A 26,471-nucleotide genomic window follows, 5' to 3' on the forward strand; every position below is an offset into this window, starting at 1 on the left:
CAGTTTTGCTGATAAAATTTGGCCGAAGGACAAAGATATCAACGTTGTGGGGAAGGAAACAGACACTGTTACTCTGAGATGTTCATATGAATCAAGCAGTGATAGCATTCTGCTTTACTGGTACAGACAATATCCTAACAGCGCACCACAGTTTTTACTGCTTAAAGGTGCAAAGTCAGCAAGTTCAGCTCAGCACAACCCCTCTGGCTCTCGATTCAATGCAGAAACATCCCCAGACTCTACTGAACTCACTATCAAACATCTGCAGATCTCAGATTCTGCACTCTATCACTGTGCTCTTACAGTAGTAGCACAGTGATACAGAGTCACTGAGAGACTGTACAAAAACCTATGAAATAATTCATTTGAAGTTCAACGTTTAATATCAAAGATACTTCCTTTAGCAACTTATCAGTTAACCACAGACACAAAAGACATTTGTGGAAACATATGCAGCTGAAGAAAGAGAATAAAATAAAGAGGCACTGTGTCACTTGTTGCTGGTGTGTACTGTTTAAAATTTAATTCATTGTACTTTGCTGCAGTTTTTCCCATGATTAATTCGAATGAATTTTCATTCATGTATATGTACAAACACAAATTAGGATTTGTCATGTATTCTAAGAGGCACAATATTGTACAACTTGTTTGGGGATTCACAACATTCAGAAGTGTCTAATTTAAGAGGTGTAGTATAATCTAGGGAAGGAGAATAATATTTTCAAAGGTGTCCCAAAGTAACATTGTCAACCTTGCAGAAAATATCCCAATGGCATTTTCCCCATTGTTCTCTTAAAGGTTTTGTGGAGGACAGGGGAGTCAGGGAATCAAACCTGAGGTAAATTTTATGCAATGTGCTTGATGATGATGATACTTATGTATTTTGATTAAAAAAAGCACTTGTCTGGTGCCTCCATTGTCTTGGACTTCCAAATGGACTTCACTTCATCAAAATGCAGACAAAAGCCATAAATATCATTAAAATAAGTTCAGGTGCTCTAACTGGCAGACTGTTACAGATTTGCAGTTGCAGGTCACCATGTCAACATGACAGATGAAGAATATCAATATTGTATTTATACTACACACTTATACTGATCAATGCGTACTGTATCAGTGGCCGAGCAGAAGATACTGAATCAGAAGCAGTAGGTACTGATAAAGTCATTGAAAAGTAAGGAACAGGTGTGCAGCGGTGGGGCGGTAGGGTGCATACAACGTTAACAAAAACACATGGGAACATAATTAAACCCTGCCAGACCACCCTCTGGTGTCCTGACAGGGAACTGTCCAGCAGTCCATGACAGTAAATGCAGTCAGTCTGCCTAAAGATTTCTAAAACCTGGTTAGTTATGCTGCATTTCTCATTCTATAAATGTCACACTTTGATCAGTTTAATTATGTCTGTGATGGACCTGTATTGCCAGAGAGAAGAGCTTACACACTGTACAGATGGCAGTAGATAAAGTTTTAAAATGTTTTACTGACCTAAACAGAAGACGGGAAATTTTGCCAACAAACATAATTCCCAGGCTACAACACAAACATGTTAATTATGACTAATTATGTATTTACATGTGTATCATTACATAACTGAATTCCACAATGGGTTCATTCATTAATCTTCCTAATCAGAGTCACTGTGGCTCCAGAATCTATCATGGACACACTAGGCATAAGGAGGGAATACACCAGTGGTGGGCCGTCAGTGCCAGCAAGGCCTTCTCTGCTGGCCTAAACAGCAGTGATCTGAATCACTGACTTGCATTTTAATATATTTAATATATTTTTCAATGAAAGTGTACTAAATTATTCCCAATTGTCTATTCTCTACATTTCATAGCTTTTCTCTTGGTTGCGCTGCTTCCAGTAGTGTATATTTATGATGAGAGTATTTATCCAATCATATTTCAGTCACTGGCTGACATCATGTGTTGCCAGGGTGAAAGAAATCTGCCTTAAGGCCTTCAGAATCAATAGTGCAGGCGCCCATAGCTTAAAATAAATGGCAATGGAATTGTTAAATTAACCAATCAGATTTCTAGTTGGTGTCACTGGGGCCATCTATCAGGCATACAATTACGTCAGCAATTTCCCGTCCTTTAATTGGATAATCAGAGAATATATACTTTGCTATTTAAAGGTTGATTAGTATCTATTGCCGTGGCGTCATAATGATGGTATAGAGGTGGATTAATTCAGGAAGGACACCAGTGAAGGCCTAGGTGTGAAATGCACAGCCCACCACTGGAATATACCATATCACAGGTGTGGAAAAAGTACTGAGATTGTACATGTACATGAAGCTTTGCACATTGTCACTATTTGTGTAAGTATTTTCATCTCTACTGAAACCAGTGCTACTTAATGAAAAGAAATTAATTTGTATTTAGTTAATGTTGATTGTTTGCATGAAATGAACCAAGGTCCTGCCACTTAATATTGGCTTCCTTTCATTCCTTTCTGTTCTTTGGGCACATCCCCAAGAACACTGCTTGTTGATGTCTCCTTTCCAACAAAATGGAGTTAGTGAAATTATTACAATAGTCATCAACTGAAAAGTTTAGCATGAGCCCATAGAACAGGAAGATGTACATTTGCAGGGTACAATGAAATTGCATCAGTGTACAAGTTCCCTGTCCAGGGCAATCTGGCTCATTGGTCTAGAGTTATGATTCTCACTTTGGGTGTGAGAGATCCCAGATGAGCCCTTCCTATATTGTTAAAATGTTACATGGAATAGCCTGAGTGGGACAAAACTAACGGAAACTTGGAGTGCCGGCTGCTTGGTTCTCATTTGGAAGCTTGTTTATCGAGAGGTCCCAGGAGGTGCAAATCCCATGGTGTATTTCACCAAATAACCTCTGAAAATCAAAGCTCCAACCGTGAGCCTATCCCAGGAATGCTGGGAGTAGGGTGGGTCCTTGGATTGAAGCCTCTTATAGGACACCATGCATGAACCGGGGGGCCTTTCGCGTGTTAGGCGAACGTGATAACCACTACACTACAGAAACTACAAAGAAGCTAGTCGGGCTCTCATCTTCAAAATAAATCAATTAAACCAAAAAAGAAAACAAAAAAAAGACAATATCAAGACTTTTGTTCGCCAGTGCAAATGAGCAGAAAACGTGAAAACAGTCATGCTACAGAAACTATGTGGGAGTGGGGCCGGATCTCAGTTTCAGCTTGTTCCCAAGGCACGGGTGCTACAGAGCGCAAAACTCGAGTCTTATTCGACACAAAGCACAAGCCCCTGACCACCAAAAGATGTTTCTGCCCGGTTTCGAACCGGGGACCTTTCGCGTGTGAGGCGAACGTGATAACCACTACACTACAGAAACAGAAGCGAAGGAAAGTGTTTCCTTTCGGCGGGGGAACCACAAAGTAAGTAAATAAATAACTATTCGATCAACGCAAAGGCTTAAGCGTTCCTTCAACCGAGTAATGAGTGTGCGGCCTCAGGCGTTGGTGGTATAGTGGTGAGCATAGCTGCCTTCCAAGCAGTTGACCCGGGTTCGATTCCCGGCCAACGCACTACTTTTAAGCCGCATGTTGGAGCGTGGCAAATGTATGAGGGCCGCCCTTGAAAAGGCAAACGGAACAGGAAAGTCCGCCAGCTGCATTTAGCAGGCTTTGGCAAGAGTGTGACGAAGGCTTCTCTGCTTGTGAGAGGTCTTTCCACAAGTGATTTCCACTTGTGTTCTAAGTGGATGCTTGCTGCCTGAGGCCAAAAAAAAACAGCCCTACTTGTTGCTCGACTCGAAAAAGCAAACACTTGTTCATGCACTAAAGCCCATTTGAAGCTAGGCACCACATAGTGGAGAAACTGCTCTAGTCACCTTCAGGGTCCTGATTAGGACAAGTGGGCTCTTACTGGAGCAAAGCTCAAGGCTTGTTTCTGCCCGGTCTCGAAAGTCAAAACGGAACGGCAAAGTCCACCAGTTGCATTTGACAGGCTTTGGCCAGAGCTCTTTTCGATTTCCAATTGCGGAGTAAGTGATGGCTTGCGGCCTGCATCAAAAGCCCCTAAGCGCTGCTTGATTTGAAGTATACACTTGTTCATTTTCTATGCACTAAAGAGCATTTCAAACTAGGCATCCCATTGTGGAGAAACTGCTCCAGTCACCTTCAGGGTGCCGATTAGGACGAGTGGACGCATACTGAAGCAAAGCTCAAAAGCCTTGGGTTGTTTCTGCCCGGTTTCGAACCAGGGGGCCTTTCGCGAGTTAGGCGAACGTGATAACCACTACACTACAGAAACTACAAAGAAGCTAGTCGGGCTCTCATCTTCAAAATAAATCAATTATTACAGCTGGCATTATTGATATTAGAGAAATACGCTGACCAGCTGCTGTTCAGAGCAGTTCTGTATCTAAGCAGGTGTTCAGTGTAATCTATAGAGTGTACAGATTTGCTGGGTTTCCTTTATAATTGCTAAAATGGTCACTCTGACATCTCTTGGTGGGGACATGTTTTTTAAAATGGCAAGGTTAAAGCTAGGTAGAACCTAGGGAAAGTTTTGTAGACTCAAGAATATAAATAGCATAAATAGAGGAAAAGAAAGAAATGTTTCTTGATGAACACAAGATGGCGAACTTGGTTATCTTATGGTCTGACAAGTACAAGAGCACCTTCTGTAATATAGGCTCTGCCTGTTCTTCTATCATTCATACTGCACAAATATTTAACCCTTGCCATTGTTAATCTCAGGAGCTAAACTAATTTCAGACATATAAAACAACTGTTCACTTTAGACTAAAGTGTTTTTTTCTGATTCAACATTAAAGTCCATTGAGAAAAAAGGGGGATTTGTTCATCTCCTCTGCAACTGTATCAGACTCTGCACTATGCTACTCTGCTCTAACCCTAACCCACAGTGACAGGAAATCCAGCTGCACTGTACAAAAATTTTGACAGTTCTGTTATATTGAAAGTTTTACTGAATTGAAGATACATGTTTTAAGGTTTTTCTTCTTGATAAAAAACCTGAACAGGCTGTGCTGGTTCAGCACCATCAATGTTTTGGATAGCAGAGGAGCACATGGCTGCGGTGTGGAGCGAGTGAAGCATGGCAAAGCTGTTGGAGACCGAAGAAGACATCCCTAAGCCATTGCACTCGTCACTGCTCCACCGTACCTGGACCCCTTTCAGCCCCTTTCAGCCATCAACCAAGGCTGTGTAACCATGTTTTCCCTATTTTGCTCCTTTTTCTATTTTCACTGAATTTTGTACTCAAAGATTCTTTTTTTCCCTATGGTGCACCAACTAAATACACTGTGAATTTTAACCTTCGCTGTCTCATGTATGTCTGTTAAGCCCTCACTGCCTGAGTAGTGTGGGAGATAATTTTGTAAATGAGGATATATGTATGCGGTGTGTGTTTGATGTAGTGTGAAATAATCGGGGGACAGCAGGAGTGAGTTCTCAGGTAAGGTTTACTCGTTAGGTCGTTTGAGCTTAAGAACAATATAAGGTTTAACACGGCATGTTGGCCTGTCACGGGCCTTGCACACAGGCTGCAAGGGCTTTGAAGAACAAATAGTTGTATCAATGATGTCAGTCTGGCAGGCCTTCTCTGCGGTACCAGGCTTTCCAAACTTGGACCAATCAATGGCAGAGATGCACCCTAGATTATTATGGTCAATCTTCGCTCCGCTGGTACCTGGAGCGGCAGTGATCTCATCATGAAGTAAACGCAGCAGCGTGCTGGATGGCAATGGTGGTACCAGGCGAAATATCTAGAGTACATACGTAGAAGACAGTGGATAAATCAGAAAAGCCGTGAAGTGTAGAGTGTAATAAAAGAAGGGTGTTGGCCCCTGAAGGACTGAGAACTTACCCATGCTGTCTCCTGAAGAAGAATGAGGTGTTGGCAAGAGTGAGGCCGAAGACAATCCCACTGGTGGGGGCGGAAACACCCAATTTTTAATATAATGATGTAGGGAAGTTTTAATTATAATGGTATTTGAAAAGTTGTAAGTTCAAAGATAATGGTGTAAAAAAGAGTCTAAAAAGTCTAAAAAAGAAAGATGGGTGGGATTGTCTAGGCAAAGAACCAGTGACGTGTTGCATTGGGAAGATAAGGGAAATGTATATAAAGGCTGTAGTTGGAGTTCCCCGAAGAGAGGTTGTTGGGACGTTCATGCGTGAGCATCTCAATTCTTGTGTCAGCGCTGATTACAAAATAAAATCTCTTATCTGCATTCATCTAGTCTGCTTGATTGGCTTATTTAGTTTTGAGGCCTTACTAACTATGAGTCTCACTTAGACTGAGCTGTCGGGTCAGTGTGGAGCTGGAGTCAGATTTTAGTAGTGAGTACAGTAGAATTTTTATTCCACATTGTTTTGGTGACCCCGACGTGATTTCAAAGAAAACGAGAGAACAGCAGAGCCCCAGACCTGGGACCTGAGGCTGCGGCCGTCACCCACGGACCAGACACGGGATCCAACTAGGACAGAGGTAAGGCAGAAGCCTGTTTAACCGAATTTCTGCATTAGCTGTGTGTGGTCTGGGGAGGCGGAGGCGCTCGGCCCAGGGTCGGATCAGCTCTGCTCCAACCTATTGAGGCAGAGAGGCAGAGTGAGTGTAAGTTAAAACCACATAGAGTGACATGATAAATTGCATGTTTTGTATTGAAAAGACTAGATGATGTCAAATGTATGAATGTGTAAAGGCCTGTATGATTGAAAGTCCTGGTGGGTTCCAGGTGGTATGAGAGAAATTCCCGTGAAAAAGACCTTATTTGGACACAAACGGGGCGTTTAGTAGCAGAATAGTAAGTTCTGTGAATGTGAACACCGTCACTGGAAAAAGAAAAATAAGTGTCAAGTAGCAGGTGATAAAAGAGAAGAGTAAAATTCCTGGATCCGGGTGGTAGTGAAAGGAAAATAAGAGAAGAAAAGAGAAATATAGTGAAAAATCCCGGATCTAGGTGTAAGAGAAATAAGAGATAAAGAGAATATAAAGAGAAAAAGCGCTGAATAGAAAAGTCCTGGATCCAGGTGGTAGAAAATAAAGAAAAGATTAAGAAATAAGGACAGGCCTGCTGTCGGCCTTTGTCTGTTGTCTGTCCTGATTGTATTGCATGCAGTGTGTGGGTGTGTTGAGTGCGAGGGGCTGTGTGAGTGTGAGTGCATGAGGAAAATAAATGGTGATTGGATGTGCGCACTGTAAATAGCACTGTATTAACCTTTTGTCTACTAACACTATTACTGTGAGAGTATAGGAAAACCAGTGTGTACATGCACGCACATTGATATGGACTGTGATATATGAAACAGGTGGGGATGATAGGGCTGAAGTTGAAAAGGAACTGCAACAGAGTGGGAAAATAAGGCAGAAGTCTTTGTGAGAGTAAAGGAATCACCGTGCATGGATGTAATCATACTAAGGTTTGATATATATGTTTTAGAGGTGCATTACATGAGAAGTGAAGGGAAAGTAAGGGTAGTGATGGTGTGGACCAGAATAGCCTTTAGAATAAATCTTATAGTGAAGCGGGCGTCCACATACCGTAAGTGAGGACCTAGTGCCAAGTGTGAGCTGATGTTTCATCTCAATTTGTTGTGCACTCATTGAATTGGATGAATACGTGTATCTGTCGCTCGTATAATTGTTCCACCCTCTACTGACTTGAAAGTGTGGTTTGACATCCATGGGGTCCATGTGAAGTTGTAGCACATCGAAGGACACTATTGATCCTGAATGGTGGAAGTGTTTGTATCCGCCTATACGGGACGACACCGTGTGAGTGCTTACTTTACCGTTCTGGAGGAACTAAGTGAGGAAGTTCCCAATATCATCACAGAAAGAGCAAAAACTCGCGGATTAGAGCTAAGTCTTAGCAGTCCACTACCATTCAAGCGAATTGGCTATAGGTTTCCAAATAGGTTTGAAAGGGAGTTCGCGGAGGCAGCACTAGAGTTGTTGAGAAAGGAAGCTGGGAAACTCATGGTTAGGGTCAATTTAATGTGGCCTATGACCCCAAGAGGTCCTCAATACACGGAAGTTTGGATTAGCATGTGGAAGTTGGGGCAGGATCGTACGTTGTGGAAGTGTTTCATTGCAGGAAGTTTAACAGTAGACCCTCAGGTGATGATGAGGAATTAAAAAGAGCAAGGGTGTGTGTGTGTGTGTGGAAAAAGATTGAGTGCTTTCTGGAGTGGTGGAGAGGTGTGTGTGTGTGTGCGGGGGCATTGTGCCAAGAAAGAGTGAGTAAGAGCAGAGACATCCCCCTAGAAGGAGGAATTTCATACAGAATAAGTGAGGGAAAAGAGTTGTACATATGAATAGGCTGAGGAGTTCAATGGCTAGAGACACGGTTTGTGGACCTGGGACGAAATCAAAAGTGGCTGAAAGCAGGCTTAGCGAGGGAGGGATATTGTGCAATCAGCAGAAGAGAATACTCAGGAAAAATCCACCTAAAACTTGGGTCTGCATTCTATTGGGCCACTCAGTGAATTGTAAAAAGTGTGACCCAGATAATACAACATTACCCTTATTGAAGTATTGAGCTATTATATTGACACCATATACTGCATGCGCACTACTGTTTTCTTCAGCTGTATGGCCTTTCACCAAGACTTGGAGATAGAAACAAGGGGAATACGCACACACTTTTGGGATGAGCGGACATATAAAGATAGAGAAGGAGTAGAGCACTGGCAGCCAGAAGATTTGATTAGAGATAAATTGTGGGCCCTGACAAAGTTTGACGGACTGTACACCTTACAAAGAACGTTCCCTGACTTAGACTGGTATGAAGCCTTGAGGAAGATTTAGCGCCCCAAGTTGTTGAGTCCTATATTGAGAGCACTAGTTGACGCTCCTGAGCCCAGCAGTGTAGCCATCCCAATATTTGATTTCATCAGTGACCCATATAAGGAGGACGACGAACCCCTGGCAGAGTTATTCCAGCCCAGACCAGGCCAGTACAACTATTGTTCGGGATTGACAGCAACTGTGACAGTAGAACCGCGACTTGTACATTGGGAAAGAGGTTTTGCAACGTCAGTGCTGATTGATAAGATCAATGCGCTCGGTGAGAAGATAAGAAAGAATCCAGTAAGGCCGAGCTTGACAGTGAAACGAATCAGCGTCGCACTGACGTGGTCAGAAGGCAACAGGAATCCAGGAGAGAGAAGTAGCGCATACAGGGCACAACAGGGGTGCATCATGAGTGAAGGGAGAAGCCTACACCAGTTGACATTATAATAGCGCAACACAAACCTGACGAGAAGTATGTCAGGAAGTGTATGAGAAAATGGCATGACAGGACTCAGGGGACATGGCAGTGGCCGGTGGAAGGAACATTTGATGAAAAGGCCTGCTCAGAGGTGAGAGAAATGCTGAGACACTGGAAGCCAAGCAAAGATGATGATAAATCCAGAGGAAAGAAGTATAGGCGATTAGAGATTCTGGAATGGTTCATGAGAGAAGGAAAGAAGGTCAGAGAAGTGGAAGAAGCGGTGAAGCGAGCGATAAAGAAGGAAGAAGAGCGGAGTAGAGAGGAGAAAGAAATAGAAAGACCACCGCCAATCTACTGTCCACCACCTAACTACAACGAGCCAGTGGTGGGCAGGGAACAAGTGGGAGTGTATCCAACCTTAACGGACTGCTATACCGACTGGACAGGATGGGAAGACGTGGAGATATCAGTTGAAAACCCAATTAAAGGAAAAATTAGAAGGAGCAAAGAAACAGGGGGAAATCACAGTGAAAATGAGGAAGAAGGGGAGGCAGAGGAGATACTGCAAAGAGCAAAGAAAGAGAGTGAAGAGTATTTGCAAAAGGGAAAAGAGTTCACACACTCAACACCAGTGGGGGACAGTGCTGAGAGATATATCTCAACGTGTGCGAGTGGGCCTACAGCGCCCCCCACGCTCCCGGAAGAATGGGAAAGAGATGAACCAATGAGTGAGGAACAGGGTGCGTATAATCAATCCCGAACAGAAAAGACAACAGGGCCACCGGAAAAACAACCATGTGCTGAATACTGGCGAGAAGATCCAGAGAGACAGGTTAGAGGAGTGCTGTACATAGAGCCAAGGGAAGATGCAATAAAGAGACAGAGGGACACCAGAGAGCAGAAGGTGAGGGATAGTGTTCGTAATTTCGCGCAGCAGCTGGAAGATTTAGAAGAGCGCTTACAAAATTCAGTTACAGCGTTGGAGGAGCAGCTGGAACGGGAGCGCACGCGACCAAGAACCTTAAGGGACAAGAAGTCATTAAAAGCACCACAGAGATATGGGTTTGATGACGAGGAAGAGGTTCGAATGAATCCCCTGGTGACAAAAGGAAGAGATGTGCAATATGTTCCATGGACATTTATGGATATGGTAGGATTAAGCTCACAGCTACCGGAGATGTGTAATGGAGGGCAGAGGTGGATTACAAAGTTTGAAGAAAAGACAGCAGGACATACCTTGTCGATAGGAGATGTGAAAGCCATATTAGCCCAAACAATAGGGAAAGCAAAGACAGCTGAAATACTGGATGAAGCTGGACTAAAAGGAGCAATGGATCTACCAGGCTGGGATGCTATAGCACTGGGGACATGGAGAAATAGGTTGTGGAATGAAATAAGGAAAACCTACCCCACGAAAATGGACCCAGGACAACTGGAACACATGATTCTGAAGGAAGAAGAAAATGTAGTAAAATTCATTCATGATTATCAGAATAAATGGAAGGAAGAGACAGGTGGAACATGGGACGAGACAGACACAAGTAAAGGACTGTTTAAATTAATGCTGAAGAAATGTCTACAGAACCAGTCCAAATCTCGTTGGATGAGGTGGTCGGTCTAAACTCCATGCCTTGGGATACCTACAAAGCACATGTGATACATTATGTGGAACAATACAGAAAGAAACAAAAGGACGAGAAAACAGCCTCAGAGGCCCTACTGACAGCTATATAAAACACAGCTTGGCGAGTTGACAAGAGCTAGACAGAAAGAAAAGGAGAGAGAAAAAGCAGGAAAAATACAAGCCGCAGTGGTTATCCCAGCAGGCCAAGAACCAGTACAGAATAACCAAATGCTGCCGCAACAAGGACAAACACCGCAGCAACCGCAAATGATGCCACAACCGCAGGTGGCAGCACCAAATTCACAGCATCCACAAAATAGCCAGGTGTACCCAATGACTCAACCCATTAATGTCCACATTGGCGGTGCACAAGGAAGATTTAGAGGACGCCCAATGAGAGGTCGGTGGCAAGGGAGAAGGCAGCCGTGGGAACGATTTGGATCACCACCGCAGGGATATGCGCCGCAGAGCCCTGTAGGGCCCCAAGGACTGAGTTATGCGCAGGCACCCCCCAATCCTCAGTACCAACAGCCTCAACAACCACTAGAGTGCTGGGGCTGCGGAGGGACTGGACACATGAGAAGAGACTGCCCACATATGTATCAGCCCCAGATAGGCCCGGGACTGGGGCCCGCACCAAATTGGAGTTGAAACGGCCCTGAGAAGCCAGAGGGGGAGAATATGCAGTATGCCACTACACTGCATCCGCAACAGGAACCAACTGTCATGGTAACACTCAATAATGAGCGTCCTTTTCCATTCATGATCGAAATGGGTGCCACATATTCATGTATAGGGCGCGAAGGCTCGAATCTCCCTCTAGCTCGGAAGACCATCAAAACAACAGGCTTCTCAGGGATCTCACAGATCTTACATTTCACAGAGCCTCAGATACTAACATTAGAAGACACCACCATTGTGGCACCACTTTTGTATTCACCCTCCACACCAGTCAATTTATTGGGACGAGATCTTTTGTGTAAATTTAAGGCTAGAATTCAGTGCAGCCCTACAGGCCTCTGGGTAACATTCCCAGACAGAACCACAGCAGAACAATATCTCATGGCTGGGACGCAGGCAGACACAGAGTGTAGCACAGTGTATTGGCTACAGAACGACAATCCCTCATTATCAGAGTTGCAGGCCAGCTATTTACAGTGGAAGCCATGGATACAGGCTACGCGGCCGGATTACACCGAACCTAAGAGCCCGTTGCACTGTACTATGTGTTTTGACCCTGACAGCACCAATGAAGAATATGCAACACTATGGTCAGACATGTTGGAAGGAAAACTGTTTGATGTGGTGACAACAGACATCTTCGTGGGCCCTCAAGGAGTGGCAGCGGCAGTTCAGTTACCCAATAACTTAAAGAGCTGGTACCAGATTACAAACTCAATACCACACATCACACTGATGGTAGCAGGGGGATATGAATCGAAAGACCTGGGACCAATGCTCAAAGAAACTAGCCAGGTGCTGGAATGGAAGCCAACCATCAATCAGTACATGCACACCTCACCGGATGGAAAATTTATGCGCATTTCTCAAAAAGGCACAGACACTTTAAGAGCCACACAAACCTTGATAGAAAAGAAAATGTCGCCTATCTATCAGTTACCACTTTCAGACGACAAAGACATCACACCAGATAAACAATCGGATACAGAAACTGAAGGGCTGTTAGCCACCATCCCAAGTGTGCTCTGGACTCAGCACTCTACGGACGTAGGACTCATAAAGTCAGCAGGACAGGTTTTGATAAAACTTAAACTTAATGTCAGGTACCCGTATCAGAAACAATATCCACTAACACCACAGGCTCAGGCAGGGATAGGGCCTACACTCGAGGGGTTATTGGAGGCAGGGGTTTTAATACCAACACATAGCCGCTGCAACACTCCAATATTCCCAGTTAGAAAACCAAACTCAGATAAGTGGCGACTTGTGCATGATTTACGTGCTATTAACCATATAGTTGAGGCAGAAGCGCCCATAGTCCCAGATCCACATACGTTACTCTCCAACATCCCAGGCAATACTAAATGGTACACGGTTATTGATTTGTGTTCAGCATTTTTCAGTATTCCACTGCATCCAGATTCACAACATTTGTTTGCGTTCACGTATAACGGCCAACAGTACACATACACGAGATTGCCCCAGGGCTATTGTGAAAGCCCATCAATTTTCAATCGAATTGTGGCTAGGGATCTAGCTTCATTGGATATTGATAGTCTTCTCCTGACATATGTTGATGACATCTTGATTTGTAGCCCAACTAAAGAACAGTGCCAGGCAGACTCCCTAAAAGTATTGAGACTCTTAGCAGAAAACGGACACAAGGTGAGCAAGGAAAAGTTACAGTTCTGCAAACAGGAAGTAGAGTATCTAGGAAGAGTTTTGCATGGCACTAGTCGTAAGCTGTCGCCTACGCATCTAGAGGCGGTCCGTAAAGCCCCGAAACCGCAAACGGTTGGGCAGATGTTGCTTACTTTAGCTGCAGGCTAGACAACATTGAGAGTGGTATGCCGCCATGTTATCGTGGATTAGCAGCAGCAGCCTTTGCGTATCAAAAGGCGTCAACCATTACAATGGGCCATCCTACTATATTGTACACTACACATGCGTTACACGCCCTGCTTACCAGTCCGACATTTGTGATAACTCATGCGCGGAAGACGGGTTACGACGTAATTCTCTCTTCACCAGAATTGACAATTCAAAGATGCCAGACAGTTAATCCAGCTGATAGAATGATGACCCCATTGGATGGTGAACCGCACGATTGTCAGCAAGTTTCAGCCACATACTCTAAAGCGCGTCAAGACCTTGAAAATCAACCTTTGCCACATTCGGATGTAACCTTTTTTGTTGACGGCTCGTGCTTTAGAGGCCTAGACGGGAACTTGGCGGGTTACGCCATAGTAGCGCCCAGTAATGATTTGACTAGCTTTGTTACTGTTCAGTCTATGGCTGTTTCTCAACCATGTTCCGCACAATTGGCTGAGTTAAAAGCGCTCGCCGCAGCTTGTAAGCTAGCTGCAGGGAAATCTTGTACTATTTTCACGGATTCTCAGTATGCTTATGGTGTGTGTCATTACTTCGGCCCTACATGGGCCCAGAGAGGGTTATTGAGAGCAGATGGCTCTCCTGTGACGCATGGAATGGCCATAACTGATTTGTTACATGCTATTACTCTGCCAGCTAAACTAGCCATCGTCAAATGTTTAGCGCATAAAACAGATGGCTCTTTTGTTACCAGTGGAAACACTACAGCAGATGAGGCAGCAAAATCAGCAGCTTTAGGACATACCAACATTATGCTTGTGACCGACTCTGAAGGCGATGACTACCCAGAAACGGACTTAACCTCCTTAGCCGCAGCGCAAAACTCGGCCTCAGTGTATGAGATATCTAAGTGGATAAAAAGGGGGGCGGTTAAGAATGCACGCGTAATGACAAGCGTATGGCGGGGTCCTCAGGGACATTTTGTGGCTCCTCTCTCAGTTCTCACATCGTTGATTAATGATGCGCATGGCTTGAGCCATTGCGCAAGGGGGGAAGTGATCAAACGGATTCAAAGAGCATGGTGGTCTCCGTATTTAGCTCAGATGGTTGATCACAGGTTAGCACATTGTGAAATATGCGCAGAATACAACAACAGGAAAAGTTTTACTGCCCCAATAGGTCACATACCAGAGCCAGACGGACCATTCAGGCATCTGATCATTGACTTCATGGATATGGCTGAGGTGAAGGAGAAGAAAAGGTATGTTTTGGTGGTGGAGGATAGGTTTAGTAGATGGGTGGAGGCGCACCCAACAGCTAAAGCAGATGCAGATTCAGTGGCTAAATTTTTGTGTCGTGAGGTGATTCCAAGGTTTGGTATTCCTGATAAGATCAGCTCAGACAGTGGTACTCACTTTGTGAACAATGTGATTCGAAGAGTGTTCCAGTATTTAAGAATACGACACAGATTGGGCTGTGCCTATCACCCACAGTCGCAGGGAATGGTGGAAAGGGCCAATGGAACATTAAAAGCGAAGCTGGCAAAAATTTGTGAAGCTGGAAAAATGAATTGGGTGCAAGCTTTGCCATTAGCACTGATGAGCATGGGAATGCAAACTAACCGAATGACGCATCTAACCCCGCATGAAATGCTTACAGGACGACCTATGCCTGTGCCTTATCTACGAGGGCCCTATAAGGGCCCTTCGCTGGAGCAGCTTGAAAGTGAGCTTGGCAATTATGTGAAGCACTTGACTGAAATACACAGAGCTATATTCCAACAGGTGAAAGGTGCTACGGAGGGAAGGACGAGCGAAATTGACGAGGAGCTGAGGACTGTGAAACCAGGAGACTGGGTGTATGTCAAGGTCTTCAAGAGAAGATGGAATGAGCCCAGACGAGTTGTACCACTAAAAGTTGTCTTAGCTACTCCAACAGCCGTAAAGGTCGAAGGTAAGACTGCTTGGTTTCATCTAAATCACTGTTGCAGAGCACCAGATCCAGGGGCTGGAGCGAGACGTGAAAGAGCGCAGGAGCAGGATCCACTGATAAGGGAATTCGAGACGCGAAGGCGTGATCCAGCTGTTCCCGCCTCACAACCCCCTTCGGTACAAGCGCCCCACCCGCAGAGCCAGGAGTATCAACCATGGGAGAGTCCAGCAGAACAAGAAGAAAAAGACCCAAGGGAAGGGCATTCACAACACAATGTGGGAGATACAGGACCTGCCTATAGAACTAGAGCCCGTGCACGGCGAGAACACTGAAAGAGAAGGGAGAGAGAGTAACGATGAGCAAGAAATAAATGAAGAGGAGGGAAACGGTGATCGAATCAACAGAACGGTCTGGGGCTTATTGGTACTTGTAATAATAGCACTGCTGTGTATAGGACTATGGACATACACACTTATGCGAGTCTTTGGTGATGATGAACAAATGAATGATGAAACTAGGGGAATATATTATATTGAGCAATCACCAACAACACTGCCCAGAGTACGCAGAGACACTGCACAGTCAATGAGCCTTATGAGTAGATTAGATCAGGAGTTGTGGACAAACAACTTGTTTTACCAATGGCTAAGTTACACAGCACACGAAGCAGGAAACACCTCGTGCATAGTGTGCCATGACAGGACATCGCGAGCTCCCAGGGTTCTTCCAACGAGAGGACCAGAAGGTTGTAACAGCACCAAGCACAACCTACGCCACCTATGCCCATTCGTTTGTCTTATGCATTCTATCTCATGTGCTTACGGCCCAACCAGGTTGAAGAAGTTGAATAGCACCTGTGAGTATGAGGAGATCGGGACTGAGGGACATCCGCCCATCAGAGTGAGTGAGCGTCAGGGACAGAGATACCCATTCTGTGTATGTTCAAACGGATCACAGGTGTTCGTCGGCAACATTTCTAAAGACTGTGACATGACGGCAGATACAAAAGGATTGAAGATTAACGTGTGGAGACAGTGGAAAAAGGACTATATTGATCTGAACCAGCCTGACCTATCTAATGGGACTAGGCTGCTGGCTGATGTATTCTGGTATTGTGGATATAGTGTTGCTAGGCAGACCCTGCCACCCGGATGGGGAGGATGCTGTGCAACAGTGGTGCTGACAGGAAAACTAACTGTGCTGCAAGAAAAGGAGATTAATGCATCAGGTCGACGAATTAAGCGCGACCTGGGACGATTTGACAGGAGCAGTGGGGTTTATGTGGATTGGAGAGGGGTTCCGGTGGGAGTCCCTGATGAACATGCTGCCATTGGTCGACCAGGAGCAGGAGCACTGACCTTTTTCTTGCCATGGGCACAGATTGGTAAAAACGTGAGATGGATTAACTACATTTGGTACAATCAACAAAGGTTCATGAACTACACAATACAAGCATTGGATTTGATTCAAGAACAACTACATGCAACATCTACCATGGCCTTACAGAACAGGCTTATCCTGGACACCATGAGAGCCCCGGAAGAAGGAGTGTGTACCATGTTTGGAGACCAATGTTGTACTTACATTCCAATGCATACTGGTCCAGAGGGTAACCTGAGTAAAATATTGAGGCAGATGAAAGATCTTAGAGATGAGCACGTAGAAAACACATATAAACCAACAAAGGATTGGCTGGCATGGTTGTTCTCCTCAAATTGGAGAGCCGTCATGCTTAGGATAGGAACAGTTGTGGGTGTGGTTTTGGTGATACTTGCAGTTCTGTTGTGTTGTGTAGTTCCACTACTGCGTTCCATGATTACACAGATGACGCACACATTGTTTGGCCAATATGTTCAGATGACACATGAGATTGAGTCTCCGTCTAAACCCAGCAATGGCAGTGATGAATTGGACTTAATAAAGATGATTGCATAATGGAGGGGGATTGGAGGCATATATGGAGGTATTTATGGGGTAGGTTGTTGAAAAACGATTTGGGGGAGTGGGAGCCAAATGTAGGATTACTAGAGTACCCTTTTATAGACAGACGTACATCGGTGAGGGAGATTTACGCAGACAGGATATACATCACAGAGATACAAACATTCGCATACACTCCGAGGCAGACAGCGCAGTTACCTATTGTGGTAGAACATGCACATTATAGTGTAGAACGGTTACTTAATCTAGCGTACAGGAGGAAGAGAAGGTTCGGAATATGGATAGGCGTTCCTCTTAGAAAGAGAATAGAGGTCATTACAGTCAAGTTAGGAGAAGATGTATTGTGGACCAATGTTCCTAGACGAATGATGGAGCTGCTGAGATCCTTGCCGTTCCAATCATCGGGCAGGGGCTAAGTGATGTGCTAGTAACCTCTCCTTAGCCCCCCAATGGCCCCTCTACGTGGCGAAAAGTCACATGGGCAGAAGAACAACAGGGGACATCATGAAAGGATGTGGGATGTGTTATGTTGGCGTGTCGTATTATATTGTGTTTTAAGTCACTAATGTTTATGCATGCAACACTATTATCATTTACGTGTGTTTTGAAATACTACTGATGAAAAAGCGTAATCAGCTTCTTATATGAATCTATCCGTATGCCGAGTGTCAAATGTGCCGGGATCACTGGAGAAGTCTTATAATGACTACTGAATGATTGAATGTTACTCATTTATGCATCTTAATGACAACTGCTGATTTATGGTTAAAGGGAATAATGATTCAGGCTTATTGGTCGTGTGGGAACGAGTGGTAGACATTACTGAATGTGTTATAAACATAGAGTTAGTTGATACTTAATGTTTGCACACTTGAAGCTCTCTGCAGGTACAGTGGCTGGGTAGGTAAGGTGATGAGATCTCGAGAGTGACTGAGGACAGAGTGACTGAGGTTCCAATCTGGCTCATGGTACAGATCCCAATAATGCCCTACTGAAGAATCAAGAGAAGACAGACCAGCAACACAAAAGCCGCACCAGAGTCAGAGGTGTTGGGCAACGGGAAAGCTGCTACCCAAAAAAAACAGGGGGCAGCCGGTGACCAGAGAAGAAGGCCAGTTAGCCAAAGACGGGTAAGGTCTCACTGGGTGGGACAACCTAAGGCAGGCACGGTCGTGCTGCTGGTCACCGGGCGTGAAACGGAAACAACGGAGATTGCGTGTAACCAGGGGAATACCTGGTGAGTAGGGTTGGGATCCAGGTAGGTATGAAATTGACTGGCAAATGTGAGAGAACGGGTGAGGTGGGCGATAGCAAGACTGAGAAGAACTACATGCAGTGGTACCTGCACAGAGCTTGGAGTACTTATTACATTCCTTAACGAGTATATAATTCAAATGCAATTGTTTACTAGCACCATGATAGTAGTGAAACACTGAAAACGAATCATACGAGTATATAATCCTTGTGCTGATTTATGTACGTATATAAGGCATGTATGCATAGCGTCTGAACAAGTTGAGTGTGTTGTGACTTGAGTCACAAAAGGGGGGAATGTGGGAGATAATTTTGTAAATGAGGATATACACTATATTGCCAAAAGTATTCGCTCACCTGCCTTGACTCGCATATGAACTTAAGTGACATCCCATTCCTAATCCATAGGGTTCAATATGACGTCGGTCCACCCTCTGCAGCTATAACAGCTTCAACTCTTCTGGGAAGGCTGTCCACAAGGTTTAGGAGTGTGTTTATGGGAATTTTTGACCATTCTTCCAGAAGCGCATTTGTGAGGTCACACACTGATGTTGGACGAGAAGGCCTGGCTCTCAGTCTCCACTCTAATTCATTCCAAAGGTGTTCTATCGGGTTGAGATCAGGACTCTGTGCAGGCCAGTCAAGTTCATCCACACCAGACTCTGTCATCCATGTCTTTATGGACCTTGCTTTGTGCACTGGTGCACAGTCATGTTGGAAGAGGAAGGGGCCAGCTCCAAACTGTTCCCACAAAGTTGGGAGCATGGAATTGTCCAAAATATCTTGGTATGCTGAAGCATTCAGAGTTCCTTTCACTGGAACTAAGGGGCCAAGCCCAGCTCCTGAAAAACAACCCCACACCATAATCCCCCCTCCACCAAACTTTACACTTGGCACAATGCAGTCAGACAAGTACCGTTCTCCTGGCAACCGCCAAATCCAGACTCGTCCATCAGATTGCCAGAGGGAGAAGCGCGATTCGTCACTCCAGAGAACGCGTCTCCACTGCTGTAGAGTCCAGTGGCGGCGTGCTTTACACCACTGCATCCGACGCTTTGCATTGCACTTGGTGATGTATGGCTTGGATGCAGCTGCTCGGCCATGGAAACCCATTCCATGAAGCTCTCTGCGCACTGTTCTTGAGCTAATCTGAAGGCCACATGAAGTTTGGAGGTCTGTAGCGATTGACTCTGCAGAAAGTTGGCGACCTCTTCACACTATGCGCCTCAGCATCCGCTGACCCCACTCCGTCAGTTTACGTGGCCTACCACTTCATGGCTGAGTTGCTGTCATTCCCAAACACTTCCACGTTCTTATAATACAGCTGACAGTTGACTGTGGAGTATTTAGGAGCAAGGAAATTTCACGACTGGATTTGTTGCACAGGTGGCATCCTATCACAGTTCCATGCTGGAATTCACTGAGCTCCTGAGAGCGACCCATTCTTTCACAAATGTTTGTAAAAACAGTCTGCATGCCTAGGTGCTTGATTTTATACACCAGTGGCCATGGAAATGATTGGAACACCTGATTCTGATTATTTGGATGGGTGAGCGAATACTTTTGGCAATATAGTGTATGTATGCGGTGTGTGATTGATGTAGTGTGAAATAATCGGGGGACAGCAGGAGTGAGTTCTCAGGTAAGGTTTATTCGTTAGGTCGTTTGAGCTTAAGAACAATATAAGGTTTAACACGGCATGTTGGCCTGTCACGGGCCTTGCACACAGGCTGCAAGGGCTTTGAAGAACAAATAGTTGTATGAATGATGTCAGTCTGGCAGGCCTTCTCTGCGGTACCAGGCTTTCCAAACTTGGACCAATCAATAGCAGAGATGCACCCTAGATTATTATGGTCAATCTTCGCTCCGCTGGTACCTGGAGCGGCAGTGATCTCATCATGAAGTAAACGCAGCGCGTGCTGGATGGCAATGGTGGTACCAGGCGAAATATCTAGAGTACATACGTAGAAGACAGTGGATAAATCAGAAAAGCCGTGAAGTGTAGAGTGTAATAAAAGAAAGGGTGTTGGCCCCTGAAGGACTGAGAACTTACCCATGCTGTCTCCTGAAGAAGAATGAGGTGTTGGCAAGAGTGAGGCCGAAGACAATCCCACTGGTGGGGGCGGAAACGCCCAATTTGTTAATATAATGATGTAGGGAAGTTTTAATTATAATGGTATTTGAAAAGTTGTACATTCAAAGATAATGGTGTAAAAAAGAGTCTAAAAGGTCTAAAAAAGAAAGATGGGTGGGATTGTCTAGGCAAAGAACCAGTGACGTGTTGCATTGGGAAGATAAGGGAAATGTATATAAAGGCTGTAGTTGGAGTTCCCCGAAGAGAGGTTGTTGGGACGTTCATGCGTGAGCATCTCAATTCTTGTGTCAGCGCTGATTACAAAATAAAATCTCTTATCTGCATTCATCTAGTCTGCTTGATTGGCTTATTTAGTTTTGAGGCCTAACTAACTATGAGTCTCACTTAGACTGAGCTGTCGGGTCAGTGTGGAGCTGGAGTCAGATTTTAGTAGTGAGTACAGTAGAATTTTTATTCCACAGTAGCTACAACCTGTATTCTCTAATAAGTTAAAGTCATAAAGTTTCTTCCTCATGTCATCTCAAAGGTTTCCTCCATGTAACTGTTTCCTTTCGGTTACTCATGATTGATTTAAATCTACAATTGCAAAGTATTTCATTAAATTAAAGTTTCTGACTCTGTTCACGTTCATTACATTAAAGTATCTATAATTATGTTGTGAACCTGTTTACCCAGATAAGTAGCTAAAAAAATTTAACAACCATGAAACCAGGAAAACAGAGAAACTAGTTTCACCAAGAAAAGATAACATGGGACATGCCAAAGAAATGAACAAGTGGGCCAGAAATAAAACCAGATTAGTGACCAAAAAACACATTTCCTCTTGAATCCATTCATTTATCAGCATCTACATACTATATTCTGATTGTACACATGGATATATCGCCAACATACTGCATAATCTATTGAAAGACATACTGCAAAGAAATATACATTTTTAAGTGCTTATATATTATTTTCACATTTTGTACTGTTACAACCTGGACCTGAAATGAACTTAACTGGGATTACACAGTATATCATGATTATATATATAATACTGTATATTAAATCATGTTTGTTGACTTATTTTGCCACCTATTGGGATAATAGAGATAAGATAGTGTTTTTCCCCCTGAATGTTTTCATTCAATTACTTTCAGAAATGATCATGATTTATAACAAAATTAATTTTTGTGGGCCATATTAGCCAGTATCAAGCTATGAACATGGACTTCGAGCAGTGACAGACTGTAAAATTACATCCAAATTCTAACAGCAACATACTGTTTTTCCAAACAGTACGATACAGTAACATACTTGTAAAATCTTAAGCCATTTACCATAGAATTTAACAGTAATATACAGTATTTTCTTTTTGTGGTATAGACCAGTCAAACACATGCACTGTAAAAAGTAATTGTTGAATCTACTCAAGAAAAACTTTTGAAAATTTGTTGATTTAAATTGATTAGACTGTGTAGTGTGAACTAAACTTAAGAGTACTTAAGAGTATTTATTTATTTATAGGTTCTGGGTCTTTTTCCCCTTTGCGCTATAAAATAACCTGGAAACCAGTAAGATTTAAGCTTATTGCCAATCAGCTGCTGCTACATCACAATCCACCATATTTGTATGAACAGAGCTTGATATATTTACTGGCCTTTGGTTAAGTTTCAGCATAGGATGAAACAATTACTATTACAATTATTATTACTATCACAATTAGAATTACTCTTCTAATTTCTTAAACACGCTTTTGTCTCATGCATGCGCAATGTGACAGAACACAGGTGTTTGGAGAAGACATTGACGAAGAAGAACTCAAAGAACAGCACGTTTTAGGGATGTAGTAGAATGACTAGGTATGCTCACAATGATCTGTTTATAAACATCAGTGTCTCTTACAACTTAAATACAATTTTATTTGCTAGTTGTGTGGAAAGAGGAAAAGACATAAAAAGGCACACTGAAGTAGTTTTATGTCAAATGCGACCAGTGCTACGTTGCAAAAATCGACTTTTACTGAACACTTGTTTTATTACATTTCTAAGCTATTTTAATCGGTTGTAAGTTCATGGTTTATCATTAATGATATGTAAAAACCTGTGCGGCCTTTATGAACATTCTTTCTAGAACGTTTGATCCGCACGTGTGGTTCACATGGAAATGAACAACATGATGCCTGAATTAAGATAGCTTAATTAACAAGCATGTACCATATTTTGTGTTTTTTATTTAGTGTGTGCTTATTTTGGGGACTTAAATTCATGCAGTGGAAGTGTAGGTTTTGCTTGTTTTCGTGTGAAAAGTGGGCTCAGCTGTTGAAACACTACAGAATAAAACATGGAAGCTACACTAGAAGTACTCCAATTCCATGTCTCTACACAGATTGTCTGTGCTCATTCAAATCATTTAATGCAATAAGTGTACACTTAACAAAACATCATTCACATCAGGCACATGGTAGCCTATCCAGTCCATGTGATAACATCCCTTTGATATTTCACTGCCCACTTTGCAGTTTTGAGGCGCCCTGCACAGAGTCTATTTTTTTTCTCATTTGCGGCAGCATCTCAAAAATCATAGAACTGTGCAGTTTCCCTACAACAATTGCAATTTTGAGAGCAATATCTACTCTACATTTAATTCCCATAAATGTAGAGAGCATGGAGCATTTGATCAGAGGCAGTTAAAATCTGACGTTCTCTTGTATGTTGCTACACACAGTGTAGATAATGTGCAACAAGAATAGCCCTTGAGCGCTGATCCTGTAGATGAACTTTTGGAGATAAATGATATAGAGATTGAAAACTTTGATGAATTGTGTCCTCAGTTGGAGCCTCACTCTTTCTCAAATTATAGCCTCACTCTCTCAAAATGCAGGTGATTTTGCATGTTTCTGATTTGGCTGCACAGGAAATAATTCAACATATAAATCAAATTTTACTTCTTTCATCTTGACAATGACCAAAGATGGTGAGCCTCTTTCCACAATAAGCAGAGGAGCATCATATTTTCAGAGTGAATTTCTGATTGCCATGCCAGTTGAATACAAGCTTGATTCAGAGTCAGTCTCTTATGTGCCAGTTCTGCAAATGTTGCAGAAAATGCTAAACTGGGCTGACATTCTATATAGGGTTCTTTGCAATGATCGATTAGTTAATGAATTTAAGACTTACAGAGATGGCACTCAAGATTCAAGATTCAAGAAGCTTTATTGTCATTTCAACCACATATAGCTGACGCAGTACATAGTGAAATGAAATAACGTTTCACCAGGACCTGGTGCTACAGAAACATACAACATAAAGATCAAACACAAAAAAAACACAGAGCTAGGACAGAAGTTTGTCTTAGCCACATAAAGTGCACAGTGTGCAGCTAGGTGCAAACAGATCGAAGACAAGACAGTGCAAAAATAATAAATACAAACAAAAGGCAACACAAAAACACAGGACACTTAGTGCCGAAAAGAAAGAAAAGAACATGTGTAATGGAATATAAGTGAAATAAAATAAGATAAAAAGAAATGATGTAAAAAATATTGTGCAAAATAAATTCAACAGCAGCAGTTGAGGTAGTGCAAATAGAAATAAACATAAGTATAACTATTGCAGCGTATGACAGGTAGTGGTAGTGCCACAAGTAATGAACAATTTAAATTATGTGTGTGTGTATGTGTGTGTGTGAGTGTATCCATCCAGGTGAGAGAGAGAGAGTGTGTGTGTGTGTGTATGTGTGTGAGACAGACAGAGAGTTTTGTACAGTTCAGTCTTGAGTGTGTGTGTGTGTTTATGTGTGTGTGTGAGAGAGAGTTGTTCTACAGTTCAGTCCTGGGTGTTGAGGAGGCTGATGGCTTGAGGAAAGAAACTGTTCAACAGTCTGGTTGTGAGGGCCCGAATGCTCCGGTACCTCTTTCCAGATGGCAGGAGGGTGAAGAGTGTGTGTGAGGGGTGTGTGGGGTCAGCCACAATGCTGTTAGCTTTGCAGATGCAGCGTGTGGTGTAAATGTCCGTGATAGAGGGGAGAGAGATTCCGATGATCTTCTCAGCTGTCCTTACTACCCGCTGAAGGGTCTTGCGATCCGAGACGGTGCAGTTCCCAAACCAGGCAGTGATGCAGCTGCTCAGGACGCTCTCGATGGTCCCTCTGTAGAACACAGTCAGGATGAGGGGAGGGAGATGGGCTTTCCTCAGCCTCCTCAGGAAGTAGAGGCGCTGCTGGGCTTTCTTGGTGATGGAGCTGGTGTTGAGTGACCAGGTGAAGTTCTCTGCCAGATGAACACCAAGGAATTTGGTGCTCTTGACGATCTCCACCGAGGATCCATCGATGAACAGCGAAGAATGGTCACTCTGTGCTCTCCTGAAGTCAACCACCATCTCTTTAGTCTTGTCAATGTTCAGGGAGAGGTTATTGGCTCTGCACCAGGCTGTTAGATGTTGCACCTCCTCTCTGTAAGCTGACTCATTGCTCTTACTGATGAGACCCACCACAGTTGTGTCATCGGCGAACTTGACAGTGTGGTTGGATCTGTGCATTGCTGCACAGTCGTGAGTCAGCAGAGTGAACAGCAGTGGACTGAGCACACAGACCTGAGGAGCTCCAGTGCTCAGTGTGGTGGTGCTGGAGATGCTGTTCCTGATCCGGACAGACTGAGGTCTCCCAGTCAGGAAATCCAGGATCCAGTTGCAGAGAGAGGTGTTCAGGCCCAGCAGGCTCAGCTTCTCAATCAGCCACTGAGGGATGATTGTGTTGAATGCTGAACTGAAATCTATGAACAGCATTCGAACGTAGGAGTCTTTACAGTCCAGGTGTGTGAGGGCAAGATGGAGGGTTGTGGTGATGGTGTCATCCGTGGAGCGGTTAGGACGATACACAAACTGCAAGGGGTCCAGTGAGGGTGGTAGCTGTGACTTGATGTGCCTCAGGACGAACCTCTCGAAGCATTTCATCACAATTGGTGTGAGTGCAACGGGATGATAGTCATTGAGGCAGGAAACCGTAGACTTCTTAGGCACAGGGACGATGGTCGTTGTCTTGAGGCACATTGGGATGATGGAGCTGCTCAGCAAGATGTTGAAGATGTCAGTGAAGACATATGCCAGCTGCTCCTCACACTCCCTCAGCACTCTGCCAGGAATGTTGTCTGGTCCAGCAGACTTCCGTGGGTTAACTCTGCATAGAGTTCTCTTCACATCAGCTGTGGTGAGACAGAGCACCTGGTCGTTTGGAGGAGGGATGGTCTTCCTCGCTGTTGTGTTGTTCTGTGCCTCAAACCGAGCGTAGAAGTCGTTCAGCGCATCTGGAAGGGAGTCGTCACTGTCACAGGCAGGTGGTGATGTTCTGTAGTTGGTGATCGCCTGGATGCCCTGCCACATGTGCCGGGAGTCTCCGCTGTTCTGGAAGTGGCCATGGATTCTCTCAGTATCAAGAAAATGACTTTTTCAACACTGAGACCTTCAGGATTGTCCTAGGTCTTTATTTTGATGAATTTGAGCTTGCCAATCCCCTTGGCACTTCTCAAAAGAAACATAAAATATTTGCTCTCTATTGGGTTCTAGCCAACCTTTCCTCAAAAGATCTTTCATCACTTCAGTCAATTCAGCTAGCATTTTTATGCAGAGCTAGTGCAATTTAACATCATGGTTACAAAGACATCTTGCACCCACTTGTTAGGGACCTTGAAACTCTTGAAAAGCATGGTGTATATATTGAACAGTTAGGAGACTGTTTGAAAGGAAGTTTGCTTTTTGTTTCATCTGATAATCTGGGTGCACATTCTTTTGCAGGACTACAGGAGAGTTTCAGTGTTGAGCACCCATGTCGGTTCTGCTTTGCAAAGAGGAGTGAAATCCAGGAGAAGGAGGTCTGGTCGGGAACATGGTGTGAAAGGTGGCTGTGTGTTAAGTGAAAGGTTGGAACATTTTCACACAGTTGGTGGTTT

At 43.9% G+C, this 26,471-nt stretch overlaps 3 non-coding genes across 3 annotated transcripts; 1 reads left to right on the plus strand and 2 right to left on the minus strand.

The window, feature by feature from the left end:
- Positions 1 to 3,268: 3,268 nt before the first annotated feature.
- Positions 3,269 to 3,341, minus strand: trnav-cac (transfer RNA valine (anticodon CAC)). The gene has a single exon. It is a non-coding gene; the product is annotated as a tRNA-Val (tRNA).
- Positions 3,342 to 3,462: 121 nt separating this feature from the next.
- On the plus strand, positions 3,463 to 3,534 carry trnag-ucc (transfer RNA glycine (anticodon UCC)). Its single transcript has one exon. It is a non-coding gene; the product is annotated as a tRNA-Gly (tRNA).
- Positions 3,535 to 4,187: 653 nt separating this feature from the next.
- Positions 4,188 to 4,261, minus strand: trnav-aac (transfer RNA valine (anticodon AAC)). The gene has a single exon. It is a non-coding gene; the product is annotated as a tRNA-Val (tRNA).
- Between the last annotated feature and the right edge of the window lie 22,210 nt (positions 4,262 to 26,471).

The sequence above is a fragment of the Hemibagrus wyckioides genome, unplaced genomic scaffold, assembly GCF_019097595.1.
Source record: "Hemibagrus wyckioides isolate EC202008001 unplaced genomic scaffold, SWU_Hwy_1.0 Contig4, whole genome shotgun sequence".
Taxonomy (NCBI): domain Eukaryota; kingdom Metazoa; phylum Chordata; class Actinopteri; order Siluriformes; family Bagridae; genus Hemibagrus; species Hemibagrus wyckioides.